The following is an 18656-nucleotide window of genomic DNA, read 5'->3' as shown; positions in this document are numbered from 1 at the left end:
TTACATGCACCACTAAAAAGAAGGATCTAAGCAGGGAAGCGACACATGCACAATATTGGGCGCACAATCTTAGTGAATCGCGGTACAGTGCATTATCGTCAGACGATGCACTTTCGGGGAACCTCGTCGGACAGGTAAGTAAATGTGCGCCAATATCTGTTAATCTATGCCAGGCATGGTATTGGTGTCAGGCACAGGATCTTCAATTTTGTGGGGGGCACATACTATTTACAAACACAGTGATGGGGTTGTGACCAACTCTTCCTAAAGTATTAATGTTCCCGCCACACATTTTCAGAATGAAATAGATTTTTTGGCCCTGTGGACTTGCTGATATTGTAAATGAATGCTTCCTATGGCCCGGTCATCTGCACAATCTTCTAGTAAAGTACAGCCATGTAAACATAGGCCCAGTATCCTGTATATGGACCTGCTGATGGTCCTTAGTACATAATGCAGGGCTAGTGGTAACACAAGCTCAGAGGTGCAGCATCACTGGTAATAGGGGTGACTAGATTCTCATTCTGACCTGTAGATACTGGGGGCACAGCTAAGTGAGGTGTTATATGGCTAGAAATGTGTATGTTCTCCCTCCTGCTGCCCCTTCCCCTCCTATAGAGGAGATATACAGGGGCCATGGTGTATATATAGTGGAGGCCAGTGTCATACAATCAGGGGTCACACTCTCATACCATGACATGCCTGCCCCCCTTCCCCCCTAACAAGCCTAAACCCAGGCACACAGTAACGGCACTAAGCCACACCTACTCGCCCACCCTCAATGCGTTGACTGACACAGCGTTACCCAATCAAATAGCGAGCTCAGCCGCATTCTCCAATTAGGAGCTCATAGGGGAGGGTGATGGGAACGGCCGGAGCCAGCAGCCCTGGTTGAGCTGTGCAGGTAGGTGCAGGCTTAGGGGTGCGTGGGGAGTGGGGTGTATGCACCAGGTGGCACTGGGTGGGGGGAGAGGGGCACCCCGGGGCATGTAGGAAAGCAGGGGCACGCCAGATTTGGGGCATTGTAGTGGCTGGCTGTGCAGAATGGCTGGAGTATATGCCTCTGTATTCCTCAGCAATAAACAGGCCAGATACTGGAACTTTGTATGATCAGCTGGGCTATGATACTCCGTGCCAGTGCACAGTGCTGGATCACCGGGCACTGACGGGTTAACAGCACAGGGCTACATGGGGGTATACATACATACATACTTAGTAATAGGCGACTACACATAATCTAATAAATACATACAACTAGGTGAATATACACAATCATACATAGTGATAGGTGACTATACATAATCTCATACATAATACTAGGTGAATATACACAATCATACATAGTGATAGGTGACTATACATAATCTCATACATAATACTAGGTGAATATACACAATCATACATAGTGATAGGTGACTATACATAATCTCATACATAATACTAGGTGAATATACACAATCATACATAGTGATAGGTGCCTATAAATAATCTCATACATAATACTAGGTGAATATACACAATCATACATAGTAATAGGTGTACATACATAGTCATAGGTAAATATACACATACATAGTTATACATAATCTAATACATACATAGCACTAGGTGATTATACACAATCATAGATAGTAATAGGTGTACATACATAGTCATACATACATAGTATAGGTGAATATACATAATCTAATACATACATACTACTAGGTGAACATAAACAATCATACATTGTGATAGGTGATTATACATAATTTTATACATACACAGCACTAGGTGAATATACACAATCATACATAGTTATAGATGTACATACATAGACATACATAGTAGTTGGTGTACATACATAGTCATACATACATAGTTATAGGTGAATATACATAATATAATACATACATACTACTAGGTGAACATACACAATCATACATAGTAAAAGGTGACTATACAAAATCTCATACATGGTAATATGTGAATATACAGAATCATACATAATCATAGGTGACTACATGATCTTAGACATACATAGTTCAAGGTGAATATACAATAGGTGACTGTACATAATCTCATACATACATACATAGTCATAGGTGACTATACATGATCTCATCCATACACAGTACTAGGTGAATATACATGCATACATCATACATACATACATAGTAATAGGTTACTATACATAATCTCATACATGCATAGTAATAGGTGAATATACGACTATCATATAAGATTTTTAACTCTTGTGTCCTCATAGAATGTAAGCTCTTGCGGACAGGGCCCTCACTCATTTTGTTCCATATAAATGTTTGTGCTATATAAATATAGATCAATACTATATAAATATAGATCATTATTACTATACATACATATCTTATACATACATAGTTATAGGTAAAATATACACAATCATATATAACCTCATACACACATTATACATACATAGTAATAGGTAAATATGCATACATCATACATACATAGTAAAAGGTTAATTTACATAATCTCATACATGCATTGTAATAGGTGAATATACATACATCATACATTCACACATAGTGAAAGGTGAATATGCCTAATCATACATTCATAGTAATAAGGGAATATACATACATCATACATAGATAGTAATAGGTAAATATGCATACATTATGCTTACATAGTAATAGGTGAATTTACATAATCATACATAGATACATATTAATAGTTGAATATACATAACCAGACATACACAGTAATAGGTGAATATGCATAATCAATCATACATAGTAATAGATGAATATACATACATTATACATGTATACATAGTAATAGATGAATATGCATAATTATACATTCATAGTAATATGGGAATCTAAATAATTATACATAGTAATAGGCGAAAATACAGATTTATTGTCATGCATATGCATAGACACATACTGGAATGTAAATGTAGTCATATACACATATATATTCGTATAAATGTGTCAATAATTTGAATTCTGCAATGTAGCATTTTTTTTTTCTACTACGATACTTAAATTTCTGTCCATATGAAAAAAAGGTGGAGCTGCATATAAAGGAGTATTCTATAATTTGCGTAGCATATAGATTGCAGCACTAATATGTGTGATGAAGCCTCTACCAAGCATAGCGCTGAGCATTGTACAGCGATTCTGCACAGTATTGTACTAGATATTACTAGATATACTAGCATTAGATATTGATCAGCAACTTCCCTACGGTTAAATATTTTGTTAAAGTGGGTGTTTTTAGATACAAAAATTCCTGACAGGGTTATGGTTTTTTTTTTTTTTTTTTTTTTTTTTTATTTCAATTGAGTTCTACAGAAAGAGGGCTGAATTCAGATGTATTTGGACAATTTTTTAAATATATATATTTTTTTTATATTGTAAAACCTTTAAAAACGTGTTATACCATCTTTTGGGAAGCCTAAGGGATATAATCTTGTGTATAATATTCTTCAATACTAATATTGTTAGAGGGGAACATGCTGTACATGTTGTCAGAAAAATTTTAAAAATATTTATAAAATTACCTGTCATTTCCTTAGAACACACATAAATAGGCAAAATCATAAACTCTATGGGGGGAATTTATCGTTTACCATGCGCTAGCGTGTGATGTACCTTATATGCGGTATACGAGTATAGTCGAGACTCCTAATTTTACTACAAGTGACTGAGAGATCTTATTGACTCAAGTATAAGCCTTGGGTGGAAAATACAGTAATGAAAATGTCAGTAACTAAATGTTCAGGCAGTCCTCCCGAGCAATGAAATGCCCCATGCAGCCCCCGCACCAGCAATGAAATGCCCCATGAAGTACCCCAATGTAGTAATGAAATTCCCTGCAGGTGTTTTTATACACCCCAAGTGTATATGCACGTCTACCTTCACTTGTAACACAGCGGGCAGAGATGCGCCCATTCGCTCTGCCCACGACACACCCAGTAACATAGCGTTGTCGCTGCTGCTGACTTTATAGTGTGCACCGTGGGCAAAGCGCAAGGACGCATCTCTGCCCGCTCTGCTATTAGTGAAGAGGAGAAGGAAGAGGAGCCGTGCTTCAGGGGTGTTTCTTTTTTTTTTTCTATACACCCGTGTATTACCCGAGTTGGGTTTTTTAGCACATTTTTTGTTTATATACAGTAAATCCTACCACTTCTGTCACACCGGATATGTCTAAAGGCTTCAGGCTCCTTATATTTCTTACTTTTTATTGGTAAGGCAGTTCTACACCAGTCCCAAACCTGGCATGCTAAAATTGCACTATAGGAATTGGTGCAGGCACCAACACCCTGCGGTGGTCAACTTGGCGTAAGGGGGTAAATTGTTGCAATTCCTGGCCATATGCAAAGAAATGCAACTATTTCAGGGCTTGTACACCAGAGCTGATGAATCTGCCCCATTAACACCCCCCCCCCTAAAAAAAAAAAGCCTCATCTCAAATAATCCAAAAATTACGGATGTTTCAAATGAATTTATCTTTTGATAGATTTTTTAAGTCAAATTTTTTTTTGTATTGGCTTCCTGATACATATCATGGAATATCAAATGTTAGGAAAGTGGCTGGGTCGTAGGAAAAATATTGTATTATATATAATTGAGTGTTTTTAAAATTTATTTTCAGGTAAATTACATTGTTAGTCTACCTGAAAAGAAAATTGTGGAGGTGGAATTGTGAGGAATACAGAATGCTGAAGCCATCAGAACGGTATGTACACATCATAATAAAGGATGGGGGTAAATAGACAACTACTGTAGTTGCAAATTGGACCTACAGATTGAGCCTCTTCAGCTGTTATTAGACTATAACTCTCAGCATTATTTAGTTGTAGTTTCATATCCTTCATTCTCTTGATAGAATGAACTTGGCCACAAATAAGTCTAGTTATATTATACTAATGCAGATGGAAAGTAAAACATTTGCCTAAGGCTCGCATCACACTCGCAACGCATGCTGCTCGGGAGTGATCTCAGCATGTCAGTTCACTCCCGGTGTGCAGCGTTCGGGCCGTGCGTTCTGAGCAGCATGCGTTGCGAGTGTGATGCGAGTTCATCGCATAACACTAGCAAGTGTGGAACGGCCCTAATTCTTATTTCATTATAAAATGGCCTTTTCAGAATAAAAGCTTATTACATAGCACCAACATATTCACAGTGTTGTACAGAGATTGTTACATTTAGATCACTAGGTGGAAAACGCCCTTGCAAAACTATCACTTTATATGGGGCCTCGTGGAAATAGGTATAGTGGCCTGCAGCAACCAATCACTGTACTGCTTTTTTGTTAATTTAAGACAATTAAATCAAAGTTTTCATACACAAATATGTGACTCTTCTTATTTTCTACAGATGCTCCTTGGCCAGGCTGGCTATCTCCATTGGCTTGTTTATATGTGGTTTCTGCTTTATGGTTCTATACATTTTGAAACCTCTCCCCATCAACATGTTGGTCTTCTGGATGCAGGTAACAAGGGAAAATCATTGATTTATTCGAAGCTTATGGTTGTCGATTACGACTACCATCCATGACCACAATGTAGTTCATACAATTGCAAAATTTTGGGATTTAGGGTGCGGTCACACGTCCCGCTTTGATTCTGTTGAGAAGTGCAATGAAAGTGTATGGCCGGTGTCACGGCCCGATCGCATATGTGCTTCTATGGAAAAGCATGTGATCGGTAAGCAGCAAGCGGTGTCTTGTACTTAGAAGACACCAGGTGCTGGTTACCAATTAAATGCGTTTTCTCGTGCACTTTCATTGCTCTTCTAAACAGAGTCCAATGCAAGTCAACATCTGCAAAGAGTTTGTATGTTCTCTCCGTGTTTGTGTGGTTTTCCTCCAGTTTCCTCCCACATTAAAAAAAAAAAAAAAAAAAACATACTGGTAGGTTGATTAGATTGTGAGCCCCATTGGGGACAGGGACTGATTTGGTAAGTTCTGTGCAGCGCTGCGTAATCTGTATGCACTATATAAATAATAATTATTATTAATCATAGTGGTACATGTGACCGCACCTTATTGTCAAGTGTTTTTTTTCCCTTAAATAAACACTGTGGTCACATAAAAATGAATTAAATAATGGCGCCATACAATGTTGTTGGACTTGTTGTTACCCCTTGAGCTCATATTTAGATTAGGATTTTCACATCGTATTAACACTGCAGTGAATGAAAATCTCCCACATGTGACTGCCAGCAGTTATAAGATCAGATAATACTTGGGCAACTTTGCTATAAAACAACCCCTGGTTCTTTAACTACAACTCTCATGACGGTAGCCCATTGCCCACAAGCAAGTTTGGTACAAGAAACTTGTTCAGAATCGAGTGCTGCGTAGTCTTTACTCCTGCCAAATTTATATTGATCACTTATTCTAAGTATTACGAAAATTACCGGTAAACCGGTATACATTTAGATAATGTGTTGCATATTCTGTGTCTTTATTAATTGGAGAAAAGTGTCTGGATATAATATTCCTTGTTCTCCTATGTTGGAATATATTAGCAGCTTGCGTGATCCTTGCGTTATACGCCTGTTGCATAATAGCACCCATGTTAGATGAACTCTAGCATATGACACGTTGTGTAAGCGTTGCTGTCCTCTGGTGGGCACAGCCTCAAACTGCACTCCCATTTTTCTGAGCAAGCAGCAGCTGGAAATACCATTGAGACTGCACAAAGGGTAGGACTGTGTTCATGTGATTGCAAATGTTCTGCTCATTTGGCAGTTCTGTCTAAACCGCTTTTCATGGGGATTATTGTGGTGCGGGCTGGAGCATCAGAGGGCTTCCTTACGCTGCTTTCTTCATGCGTTGTGCCTGTACGTCTTAGCTAAGCGTGGTGTCCTCCCCTGGGGGTGTCATGGACTCATCCTGGGGTTGTGGACAGGGGAGGGGGTGTTGCAGGAGCTCCTATTAGTGCAGCTTGTGTGTGGTTAGTGCAAAGCTGGAATATGATTCAGAGACAGCAGCAATGATCTGTGCTGTCTCTGTGCTGAGACCTTCAGCTTTTCCCTCGCCCGCACACAGGAGCACCATCTCGTCCGCCTGTAAGTACACGCTTTGCCTTTAAATAAGCTGACTTCCACATTTGCTTTAGGTACACGCCTTCCTTACCTCTATTGTTTTGGAATTTCCCTCCATGTCAGCCTGCCATGCTAAGGAACCTCCCCACAACCCCCGCAATTCTGCTGCAAAAGTGTCAGCTCTGCAGACCAGACCCCTCCCACCCCTTTTTGCCTTTTGTATGACCTATACTAATAAGTACACTTTTTAAATCAACGTATTTATGTAACTTTTTCCTTTTTTTGGGAGGGGGAATTATGGGATTTGTAGTTTTTTTGTCTTACACTATGACATGATCCATCACTGCCCCCTTTTTGGGTTTTTGCCTATATCCTATGATTGGTTCATGTTAAAGCTGTACTATAGTTTCGCATCTGGTGGCAGCATTGCTTATATTTTTACAATTTATTAAGGAAACCCAACTTATGTAATGCAGCAGTAGATGGGCTACTAGCGGGTGAGATCACTTGCTAATTTTTGATGATAGAGTATTTTAAATATTTTTATGAGCAGTGAAAATTTAAATTAGTATTAGACGAGCGCAATTTCTTGGTTGGCACATTGGCTAAATGTTATCAGGGCAGGCAGGGTTTTTGCCTAATGTTCTGTGACCTCGTGGTTGGTGCCTAATGTGATAGAATTCCAGACTACGGCGATGTGCGCTTTGTTTTTCATTCGCACAATGAACCCCCTGCCTGCAGATTACAGGACACCCCAGGATTGTATAGAAAACACGGATAATTATTCCATAGAGATTGACAAGGCCGGTCTCTATAATGATCATTACAGCCATGGCTTTAATCCCTGGGGCATTTTGTGGGGATCCTTTCTTTATAGTCAGGCAGAACATTTTACAATAGTACTTCTACTAAATAACATTTACAGAGTTTGTTTGGTTTACATTGTGAATATATGATGAGCTAGAAGATTGTAAACTCTTGAACTCTACTAGTTAGAATGGCCCAGTGACACTGTTGGATTGCAAGCTCTTCTGTCCAGTGCTGTCACTTTGTATCACATCAAGTCCTTGGTGGTGCTTCTAGGATAACTCCCCTGCAATGTCAGGCTAATTTATGGAATGATGCCAATGTAGGTATAGTACAGAGTACGTTGCTGGCAGCTGCAATGCCTCTTTATGACACTGTGGGAATCGTGTAGAGCGTATGCCTGGGAGCAGGGACATGCTGCACTGAGCTCTAGGCAGCAGCATGCTTGTTATGCATTGTGCCTGTGGGCTCTGGCAGGACTACATTACCCTGCGTGCTTTGCGAGCTGTCCTCCGTGACGTCACGCCCCTCCCTAGGTTGTTTGTGTTGTGCGCGGGAGGCTCTTTGGTGCATTCCTGGCGTGTGTGCGGGCTCCCTCTACTGGCCACTGCCGCAGCTGCTGACAGTGTGCTTTTATTTATAGTGTCAACATATCCTGCAGGGCTGTACAGTAGAGAACAAAGACTAGTGCTTGTGCTGAGCTCAGGCCCTCCACTACAAGTTTTACTTGCCTTGTTTGCATATAGGGATTGTTTTTGAGCAAAGCATACAAACTAAATGTCACTTATATTATTTTCATCCTGCGCGTTGTCCTCACCAGATATGGTTGGAGCGAAGGTGTGCGCTCTGTACGGATAACGGAGACTGGTGGCGCACACTATATCTCATGTCTATACGTGTGGCTCTGATGTGTCTGGGCACTTCTATGTAAAAGTGCCTGGAATAAAATGGATCCATTAGGCTTGGCATTTAGCGCAGCCGTGTGGTGTCCATTCAAAAAAACCTGATGGCGCACAGCCTCTTTTTGCTGGCTTTGGATTACAGCCTCATAATGCTATCCGGGGGTGAGCTACGCTCATGTGTCGACTGCCATGGATGCAACTATGAGCAGGAATAGGACCTGCTCTATCTTTTGCGTCTTTGGCAGTCGGTTCGTACACGGGCTGTGAAATTCGTAGCCGTGTGCATGAGCCTATAGGAGGAAATGAGTATGTGTAGTAGCTGTATACAATACGGCCAGCGCATGTCCACATTCCCTTGTCGTGTGAGGCTCCATCTGAGGAGTGGAGATTCTCCTAATTACGTTGTTGTGATGGTGCGTGTACACGTGTTTTTAAATGCATCTCAGAAAAGCACGGTTTTTACATGAACAATTACATGCGTAAGAATGCCACGTGTCAAAGCAGCCAAATGATTGGTAACATAGGACACATGCGTTTTAAAACACATCCCCAAAATGCCACATGAGGCACTTCAGGATGGTGACACACGCCTTGTTAATGCGTTATTAAACGCATTAACAAAATTGTGTTTTACGCATTCGTTCTTTGAGGGCACGTACACACGTTGCGTTTTGACCTGCGTTTTCATTGCGTTTGAAACGCATATACAACAGCTGTGGAGAGGTGATTTGCCTAATTACATCACTGTTAATGTTTCCGTCTACAAAACGCATAGTAAATGCGATGTTAACGCCCGCGTTGACAAAGTGTTAACACATGCATTTTGTTAACACACATGTTAACATTGCGTTTACAAATGTAAACGGTAATGTAATTGGGCAAATTACCTCACATCAGCTGTTGTATATGCCTTTCAAACGCAATGAAAACGCAACCAAAAAGCAACGTGTGAACGCGCTCTCAATGCTTGATGTTCATCAATTAAATACACCCGTGTCTCCTGGAAATTGTAAAAATGCAGTGATCTTGTTCTCCCTGCTCTTTGTGAAAACACAAAGTTAAGATACTTTATCCAAAAACCCATTCAAAAAGCCAATACGCAAAACTAATGATTTTTAAAGTGCCACGTGAGTGGCCTTTGGGTGGTGGCACACGTTGCGTTTTGAACCCGTTATTTGTTTTTTTTAAAAACGCATGCATTTTTTAATCTTAATTAAAACTGGTCAAAACGGATGCGTTTCCAAGAACCGCATGCGTTTCCGGACGGACTGCTTAGAAACGGACCAAAAACGGGTTCAAAGCACCACGTGTCGCATCACCCTTGGGGTGATGGCACACGTGGCATTTTGAATGCGTTTTTGGGCCGTTTTTTAAGCAGTCATGTGTTTGACTGGTTTGAATCTGTTTTATCTTCATTTCTAGAAGTGTAGGCAGCTGTGGAACGAATTGCGTTTTTGAACGCGTCCATGGAATGCATGCGTCTGAAATGCATGGATTTTTATGTATTACCATGCGTTTGACTGGTTGTCATTGCGAAAAGTGTAAGAAACTGTGACATTGTTTACGCTGCAGCAATGAAGAAAAACTTTTTTAAACCTGCCAAACGCATGGTAACATGTAAAAATGCATGCATTTCTGGGATGCGTTTAAAAAAAGCATCCAAAATGCGCCACATGTGAACGCACCCTTAACATTTGTGTTTACTTTGTTACCCGTGTTAAAACTTGTTAATGCAAATGTAAACACAAAGGTTATCAGCAATGTAATGGGGCAAAGATCCTCTCCTCCACTGAAAATGCAATGTAAATGCCATGTGTGAACGCTGCCTTCATTTTACACATGATTATAATTGTCTGTGTCACAGTGCATGAGTTTCTCTGCAGACAGGATTTCATGCAGTAGCCTTCCTCTACAAGCTGACCGGACATCAGGTGGCTTTTGCTTTTTGCCACCGGGAATCTCCTTTATTGCAATGGTTGAAAAAAACCTTTAAAACCTGCAGCGTGAATTACTTTGCATATGCTTGGCAGGTGAGGCCGGTTTCCCACGTACTGTTTTCGACGTGTTTTTTTTTTAACTAAAATGAGAGTGGGAGGGGGTTTGCCCAAAATGCGTTTCATTGCATTTCATGAGGAAACGCGTATACATTTGGGACAAACTCCCTCCCACTAGCTTTATGGAAATAAAAAATTCTGGCCTTTAGTGTAAATCGTAGCAAAGCGATGTATAATTAGGCCCATTCTTTTCTCCCTAGGCCGCTCTCCCAGCAAAGGCTCCTTTTGCTATCACATGCAAACACAATGGGGGACATTTACTATGGTGTTTCTGCCAGTTTTGTGGCGCTTTCACCGCATCTTCTGCTCTCCTACCTATTTATTAGCTGTCGGGGACAGAAAAAATGACTTTTTCCGTCTGCTCCGACTCTTCTCTGAAAAGGGGCGTGGCTTTGGCGGAGTGGAAACTCAGACACAATTAATATGTGTCGCAGCCCTTTTTGGGCGCTGTAAACTGGCGGAAAGTAGACCAAAAGAAAACTGGTCTAGCAGGGACTGTTGGACACATTTCTGGTGCTCGGGACAGATTTTGGTCCCAGGGACAGGAAATGGTCTCGGCGCCAGAAATGTCTCTGCACAGCTCTACAATATTAAATGTGTGTCTTCTTACCGAGAGCAGGTCGGTAACAAAGCCAATGCAGACACCGACACTTTATGTAAATGTCCCCCAATGTTACTTCAACATCTGATCGCAGGAGGAGCCGTTGCAATTCCAGTCACAATGCAGTCACCACATAGGGATGCAGCCTCAGGCCAGCAACACACGTGGTGTTTTCAACCCGTTTTTTGGCTGTTTTTAAGGAGTCTTTTAAAGCGCATCAGTTTTTGACTGACTGGTTTTACCAATTATCTTAATTAAAATGGGTCAAAAACAAATGCGTTTTCTAAAGAACCGCATGCGGTTTTTAATTGACTGCTTAAAAATGGCCCAAAAAATGGGTTCAAAATGCCACATGTGCAGCCGGCCTCAGGTTGGTGACGCACATGGCGTTTTTAGGCCGTTTTTAAGCAGTCTGTTAAAAACCGCATGGGTTTTTTTAAAACATCGTTTTTGACCGGTTTTACCACTTATCTTAATTAAAATGGGTCAAAAATTGATGCGTTTTTTAATGGACTGCTTTAAAACTGCCCAAAAATAGGTTCGAAACGTCACATGTTCCGCTGGCTTCAGGCTATGTGTATGTGGCCTCTGTGGATTCTAGAGGCTACAAATCCATCCTTCACATGCAGATAACGGCATCCAATTCGGCTCTACAGAGTGTCAATGGCCGACCATGCTGATAAAAGCAGCAGCCAGAGCAGAGCAATTAACATTCCCAGGGAGTGGCGTAATGCCATCCAGGTGTGTGCTCCTCGTACACTACACACCCACAGGCGCACCATTGTCTGCGGTGAGTACAGGTCAGGTAGCTCTCGCTCCATAGCACTGACTGACTGGCTGTTATACACATGGTGTTATACAGGGAGATGTGCCGTGTAATTGTCTTCTCTGTTGTGGTGACGGTCCAGATGACCTATCCTAACAACCTAATGAATTAGGAAATCTCAGTTTAAGGGGTTAAATGCTTGGAACGTTAAATAATCACTGTCATAAGGGATAAAAATCATATAACGGTGCTGTAAGTTCCCATAGTAAAGTAGTTGTTATGGGCAACTTTGTTTTTTTAAGTATTGTGGCTTAAAAGGGGTTTTCCCATCACAGCTAATTGTCATTGTTTTTATGATAAAAGGTTATACAGTTTTCCAGTATATTTTCTGCATCAATTCCTAATTGGTTTTCTAGATCTCTGCTTGCTGTCATTCTATAGAAAGATTGGGGGACATTTACTTAAAGTGTCGGTGTCTGCATTGGCTTTGTTACCGACCTGCTCTGGGAAAGAAGATACACATTTAATATTGTGGAGCTGTGCAGAGACATTTCTGGCGCCGAGACCATTTTCTGTCCCGAGCACCAGAAATGTGTCCAACAGTCCCTGCTAGACCAGTTTTCTTTTGGTCTACTTTCCGCCAGTTTACAGCGCCCAAAAAGGGCTGCGACACATATTAATTGTGTCTGAGTTTCCACTCCGCCAAAGCCACGCCCCTTTTCGGAGAAGAGTCGGAGCAGACGGAAAAAGTCATTTTTCCTGGCGCCGCCAGCTAATAAATAGGTCTGAGAGCAGAACATGTGGTGAGAGCGCCACAAAACTGGCGGAAACGCCATAGTAAATGTCTCCCCCAATGGGGGACATTTACTTACAGTGTCGGTGTCTGCATTGGCTTTGTTACCGACCTGCTCTCGGTAAGAAGACACACATTTAATATTGTAGAGCTGTGCAGAGACATTTCTGGCGCCGAGACTATTTTCTGTCCCTGGGACAAAATCTGTCCCGAGCACCAGAAATGTGTCCAACAGTCCCTGCTAGACCAGTTTTCTTTTGGTCTACTTTCCGTCAGTTTACACCGCCCAAAAAGGGCTGCGACACATAGTAATTGTGTCTGAGTTTCCACTCCGCCAAAGCCACGCCCCTTTTCGGAGAACAGTCGGAGCAGACGGAAAAAGTCATTTTTTCTGGCGCCGCCAGATAATAAATAGGTCTGAGAGCAGAACATGTGGTGAGAGCGCCACAAAACTGGCGGAAACGCCATAGTAAATGTCCCCCATTGTATGTTTACTTCCAGTGGACAGAAATCTGACCATGGTCACACAGGTGTCTAGGTCATTAGTATCATTAGAGAGTAATCAGAGCTGTATGACCTAAGGAGCCGAGCACCTGTGTGACCATTTTTGTCCACAGGAAGTAAACATAGAATTAACTGTAATGGGAATACCCCCTTTAATGTAAGTTTTCTGCATCCCTAGAGGTACGTTCACATGCAACATTATTGCATGCATTTTCAAATGCATTACAACAGCTGAAAAGAGATTTGCCTAAATATATTGCTGTCAACATTGTGTTTACAAACCATGTATGCTAACATACTGTTAATGCAATGTCAACAGCAGTGTAATTGGACAAATCTCTTTTTAGTTGTTGTAATGCGTTTGAAAGCACCCTAATGGTGATGCCACAAGTCACATTTTTGGACCATTTTAAAGCATGGGTTTTCAGTCTGTTTAAAAACGCATGTGTCTTTGAATGATTACCATGCGTTTGGCTGCTTTGAACCTGTTTTATCTTCATTTCTAGAATTGTAGGCAGCTGTGACAGATTAAAACCAGAAAAACACATGATAAAAATTAAAAAACGCATGCTTTAAAACTGGGCAAAAATGCAACATGTGGCATCACCTTATGCCTGTGATGGCGAACCTTATAGAGACAGAGTTCCCAAACTACAACCAAAATCCACTTATTTAACATGAAGTTCTAGCATGGCATTTTAAGCAGTAACTTATTGCTTCCTGTTCTTCGACAATATTCAATTGTATTGGCCCCCTGAGGCCACCAATACAGTTGAAAGGAGGGCAAATTCTGACTCTCATCGTAGCTTCTTTCCAGGGTACAGGAGAAGGGGTGGGTCCAGCAGCACTTCTGTTAACACCTTCTCACTTTTCCCGCAGTTCAAAAAAGCCAATAAAGGCCGGCGCCACACGTACCGCTTTGTCTGCGCTTGCAAACGCAGACAAAGTCGCGCCCACCGGGGCGGGCCTCGGCCCGATCGATCGGCGTTTCTATGGAAACGCCTGCGATCGGGAACGACCCGCCAGGTGTTTTGCGTTAATTTAACGCGGAACACCGGCGGCTCGTTCCCGATCGCAGGCGTTTCCATAGAAACGCCGATGCGGTCGGGCCGAGGCACGCCCCGGTGGGCGCGACTTTGTTTGCGTTTGCAAGCGCAGACAAAGCGCTACGTGTGGCGCCGGCCAAAGTGACACTTTAAAATAGCGCTGAGAGCAGCATCTCTAAAGTTGCCAGGGACTGCAGGAAAATTCTTTGGATTTCGTCTTGTTTGGTGAACTCGGTCCTGGGGTCGATGGCCTGAGTGCCTGCAGAAAAGGTTCCAGGTGCCACCTCTGGCACCCGTGCTATAGGTTCGCTACCACTGCCGTAGGCTGTGATCAGACGTTGCGTATGGTAAGCAGCACCCCGTGTCTTGCATATAAACAATACAAGATACCGGGTGCTGGTTAGCCATCACATGTTTCACTGTGTACAGAACCGCACACATCCAGTCTTGCGCGGCACTAGCTGTAGGCTTCTAACTGCTCCAGGATGTGTTCAGATGTGGCTTTTACAAATGCAATGCAAATGCCCGGGGATGGGGCTCTGCCCAAATACATCTTTGTTTCCAAGGAAACCCCTCCTATTGGTAACCAGCATCCAGTGTTTTACATGTACACAATTCCTTTTTGAATACAAACAACTAAGGAGAAGAAATTTGCCTAATTACATTACCGTTAACATTTGCCATTTGTAAACACAAAGTTAACTTAAAGGGGTATTCTCGTCTGTGCATTCACATTCAGATTAATTAATCTGTCATATATAAACATTTCTTCCCTACATAAAAATTTACCTGTGTGAAGATAATTTCTCATAAATGTAGTCAATTAGAAACAAGACTGTGTCCTTGGATACGACCACCTCTGCTGGAATGATTGCAGAAAGAAAAAAAAACCTTTTTACACATGAAATGTCCAGGAGTTACTATATATACTACAGCCGTCCTGTGGTAATGAACCCTGAAGCCAGGTGGTCAGGCAGGACTCGATAGCGCATGCCTTGCCACCGCTGCCTAAATGTGAGGTGGACGTATCCGAGGAAGCTATCTCGTTTCTAAGGGACAACATGGCTATATTTATGAGAAATTATCTTCACACAGGAACATTTTTTTTTAATAACATCTAATTGAAAAAAAGGTTTACATATGGCAAATGAATTAAATTAAATGTTAATGCACAGATGGGAATACCATCGCTAACATTATGTTTTGAAACGCAGTACAACAGCTATGGAGTGGAGGTTTGCCCCAAAGTTTTGTTGAGGGTGCGGTTACATGTGGCCTTTTGGTCTTCATTCACATGTTACCAAAGTTTAGCGTATAACTTCTTTGAAAGCATTTTTATTGCTGGCAGTGTAAGCAGGTGTGAAAATGTTAAGGCCATGGTCGCACGTTTCACTAGCGTCATGTTCATAACGCGACACTATCGCATTGCCTCTGCATTTGGGCCAAGGCCCGACCCGCCTGTGCGCTAGAATCGCGTTAAGATTGCTAGTGGAACGTGTGACCGTGGCCTCATGCTTAAACTTCCAGCAATGAATAAAAAAAAAGCTTTCAAAGAAGCAAAACTCATGGATGCATACGTTCAGATGCATCCCAAAATGCCTTGTCTGAAGGCACCCGATCACACTCGCAACGCATGCTGCTGGGATCGCACGGCCCGAACGCTGCAACCGGGACTGAACTCAGCATGTCAGTTCAGTCCTGGTGTGCAGCGTTCGGGCCGTGCGATCCGAGCAGCATGCGTTGCGAGTTCATCACACTCTCAAGTGTGGAACCGGCCTAACATTGTTTTTTGTTAATGCAAGGCAACTGTTGTTGTATTGAGTTTCACAACGCAATGTAAACGCCACGTAAACGCCACATGTGAACACACTGTAATGGATTGTTCCACACTTTTGATTAGTGTTGTCACATACGTCTCCTATCTATGTTGTACACAGTTGGTATTTTGTTAACCAAAGAGAGCCCGTCCCTCAGATGACATGAACTTTGCCCCATCATAAAAACCTGTCGGTATTCCTCATGAGGGAAAATACAGTAAATGCATTGGATCAGATCAGGAGTCACATACGGCCAATGCAAGGCATTATGGGAATTTTAGATTGCGTATCTGTTATCTACATCCGTTGTGAATTGTGCATCTGGATTATCAGACGTAGTCCAGTAACATTTTTAAAAAAATATAAAAAAGTATACATTTTTATAGTGTAAATACGGATGCCAACATATGCGACAGGTAAAACGTATACATCAAAATAAATAGACGTATGACAAAGAAAGCAGCAATTTTTGAATGTATATGGTGCCATTATACAACTGGCAGATGTGCGAAACGTGATGTGATCCCGGCCTTAATGAAAAGGCTGACATTTTTGTATTTGTGCTTTAGTTTGGAGTTCTCAACGTGCTATCCATGGTTTCCAAGGACCGCATACGGACTCCTTTTAGTCAGGCTACCTGTCCATGACCCGTGCAGTTATGAGACACAAACAAGGGTCTCATGGACATTTGTGTGCAATCCGTGGAAGTGCTCCGCTGCTGCCTTTACCATTGAAGACGACGCAAAAACAAGCAGGAATAGGACTTGCTCTTGCTCATTTTTTCGCCCTAGGCCTCATACACAAGACCATATTGTATTGACCTCCTAAAGATCAATGCACTTGGTCACTGTGCAGTGCGCAAGGGGCCTCTGTCTGTTTTGCATCTGTATTGTATTTGCATCCATTTTTATTCTACATTCATATGGCATCCTTTGATAAGTTTTTGACTTCTGTTTTGGTTGCCCCTCTGTGAGGTATACACATGTACTGGTGGCGTGCAGTGCCGGCGGCTCTGGTGGCGTGCAGTGCCGGCGGCTCTGGTGGCCCCCTCAGTGTGGCGTGCAGTGCCGGCGGCTTTGGTGACCCCCTCAGTGTGGCGTGCAGTGCCGGCGGCTTTGGTGACCCCCTCAGTGTGGCGTGCCGGCGGCTCTGGGGGCCTCCTCTGTGTGGCGTGCAGTGCCGGCGGCTCCCTCTGTGTGGCGTGCAGTGCCGGCGGCTCTGGTGACCCCCTCTGTGTGGCGTGCAGTGCCGGCGGCTCTGGTGGCCCCCTCTGTGTGGCGTGCAGTGCCGGCGGCTCTGGTGGCCCCCTCTGTGTGGCGTGCAGTGCCGGCGGCTCTGGTGGCCCCCTCTGTGTGGCGTGCAGTGCCGGCGGCTCTGGTGGCCCCCTCTGTGTGGCGTGCAGTGCCGGCGGCTCTGGTGGCCCCCTCTGTGTGGCGTGCAGTGCCGGCGGCTTTGGTGACCCCCTCAGTGTGGCGTGCCGGCGGCTCTGGGGGCCCCCTCTGTGGTGAATACATAGGACGAGCTTATGACGAGCACTTTGTGCATTGCTCCTATGTAGTGTGCGGCGCACTGTCATACTCCCGGTTGTCCACACGGGGGAGCCTGGGAGCAGCCGCCTTTAGTGTAAGTCCCCTCCTCTCCACGCTTCCTCCCCCGATCTATCAGAGTCTCCACCTCCCCCTCCCTCGCAGTCTTCCTCTCCGTCCGTCTCTGACGGCGCCATTTTGCCCCTCTCCTCCCCAGGATCCGGCGATAGATCGGGGGGGTGACCGCGGCGCCCCCGTACCCCGGTGTGTTGCTCGGGGAGGCTCGCGGACTGCTTTCTCCCTCCCTAGGGCTCGGCGCGTTCTGTTCTGGGAACTCTTGTCTGGGAGCACATTACATTTTTTATTCTCCCCCCGACCTTCCCTATTGCCCCCCTGTGGGGGGGGGGGGGAGCATATAGTTGTGTGTGGAGGCTGCGGCGTGCACAGGACCCCCTCCTCCTCCGGGCTGGACTGCTGGAGCCTGCTCTCCTCTGTGAGCCGCATCCTGTGTAAGTCTTTCTCTTCTCCGCTCCCCACCTTTAACCCCTTCCTGCCCGGCACACACTTTAAATGGGCTGATTTAAAGGGCCCTGCACTGTGTAGTTGCCTCCAGTAACCCCTTGCGTGCCGCCGCCCTGACCCTGCTTGCAGGGGGGAGGCGCCGCCACTGCTTGTGCTGTTTTGTTTGCCTGTAGTAATAGTGTAGGGATCACAGCTGTGCCACTATTTGGGGTATGTAGGGGCTGTCATGTGACAGATGGAAGTGTGGCGCCCCCATAGGCAGGCCACTATGCCCCCTGCCATCTTGCTGATTAATA

At 43.5% G+C, this 18656-nt stretch overlaps 1 protein-coding gene across 4 annotated transcripts in view; it reads left to right on the top strand.

The window, feature by feature from the left end:
* Positions 1-852: 852 nt before the first annotated feature.
* The window catches only part of KANSL1 (KAT8 regulatory NSL complex subunit 1), a 60407-nt gene continuing 42603 nt past the window's right edge, over positions 853-18656 (top strand). The window contains exons 1-3 of one of the 4 annotated variants that reach the window (XM_072111106.1): positions 853-904; positions 4624-4707; positions 5349-5463. The gene's annotated coding sequence lies outside the window, so the exon portion shown is untranslated. Of the gene's footprint in view, positions 905-4623; positions 4708-5348; positions 5464-6913; positions 7047-12157; positions 12177-17992; positions 18348-18656 lie in introns of those variants that run through there. The other 3 variants (XM_072111107.1, XM_072111108.1, XM_072111105.1) reach the window with 3 other exon arrangements.

The sequence above is a fragment of the Engystomops pustulosus genome, chromosome 6 (genome assembly GCF_040894005.1).
Source record: "Engystomops pustulosus chromosome 6, aEngPut4.maternal, whole genome shotgun sequence".
In the NCBI taxonomy this organism is placed as follows: Eukaryota; Metazoa; Chordata; class Amphibia; order Anura; family Leptodactylidae; genus Engystomops; species Engystomops pustulosus.
Note: the sequence above shows the minus strand (reverse complement) of the source record. Positions and strands in the feature narration are given on the sequence as shown.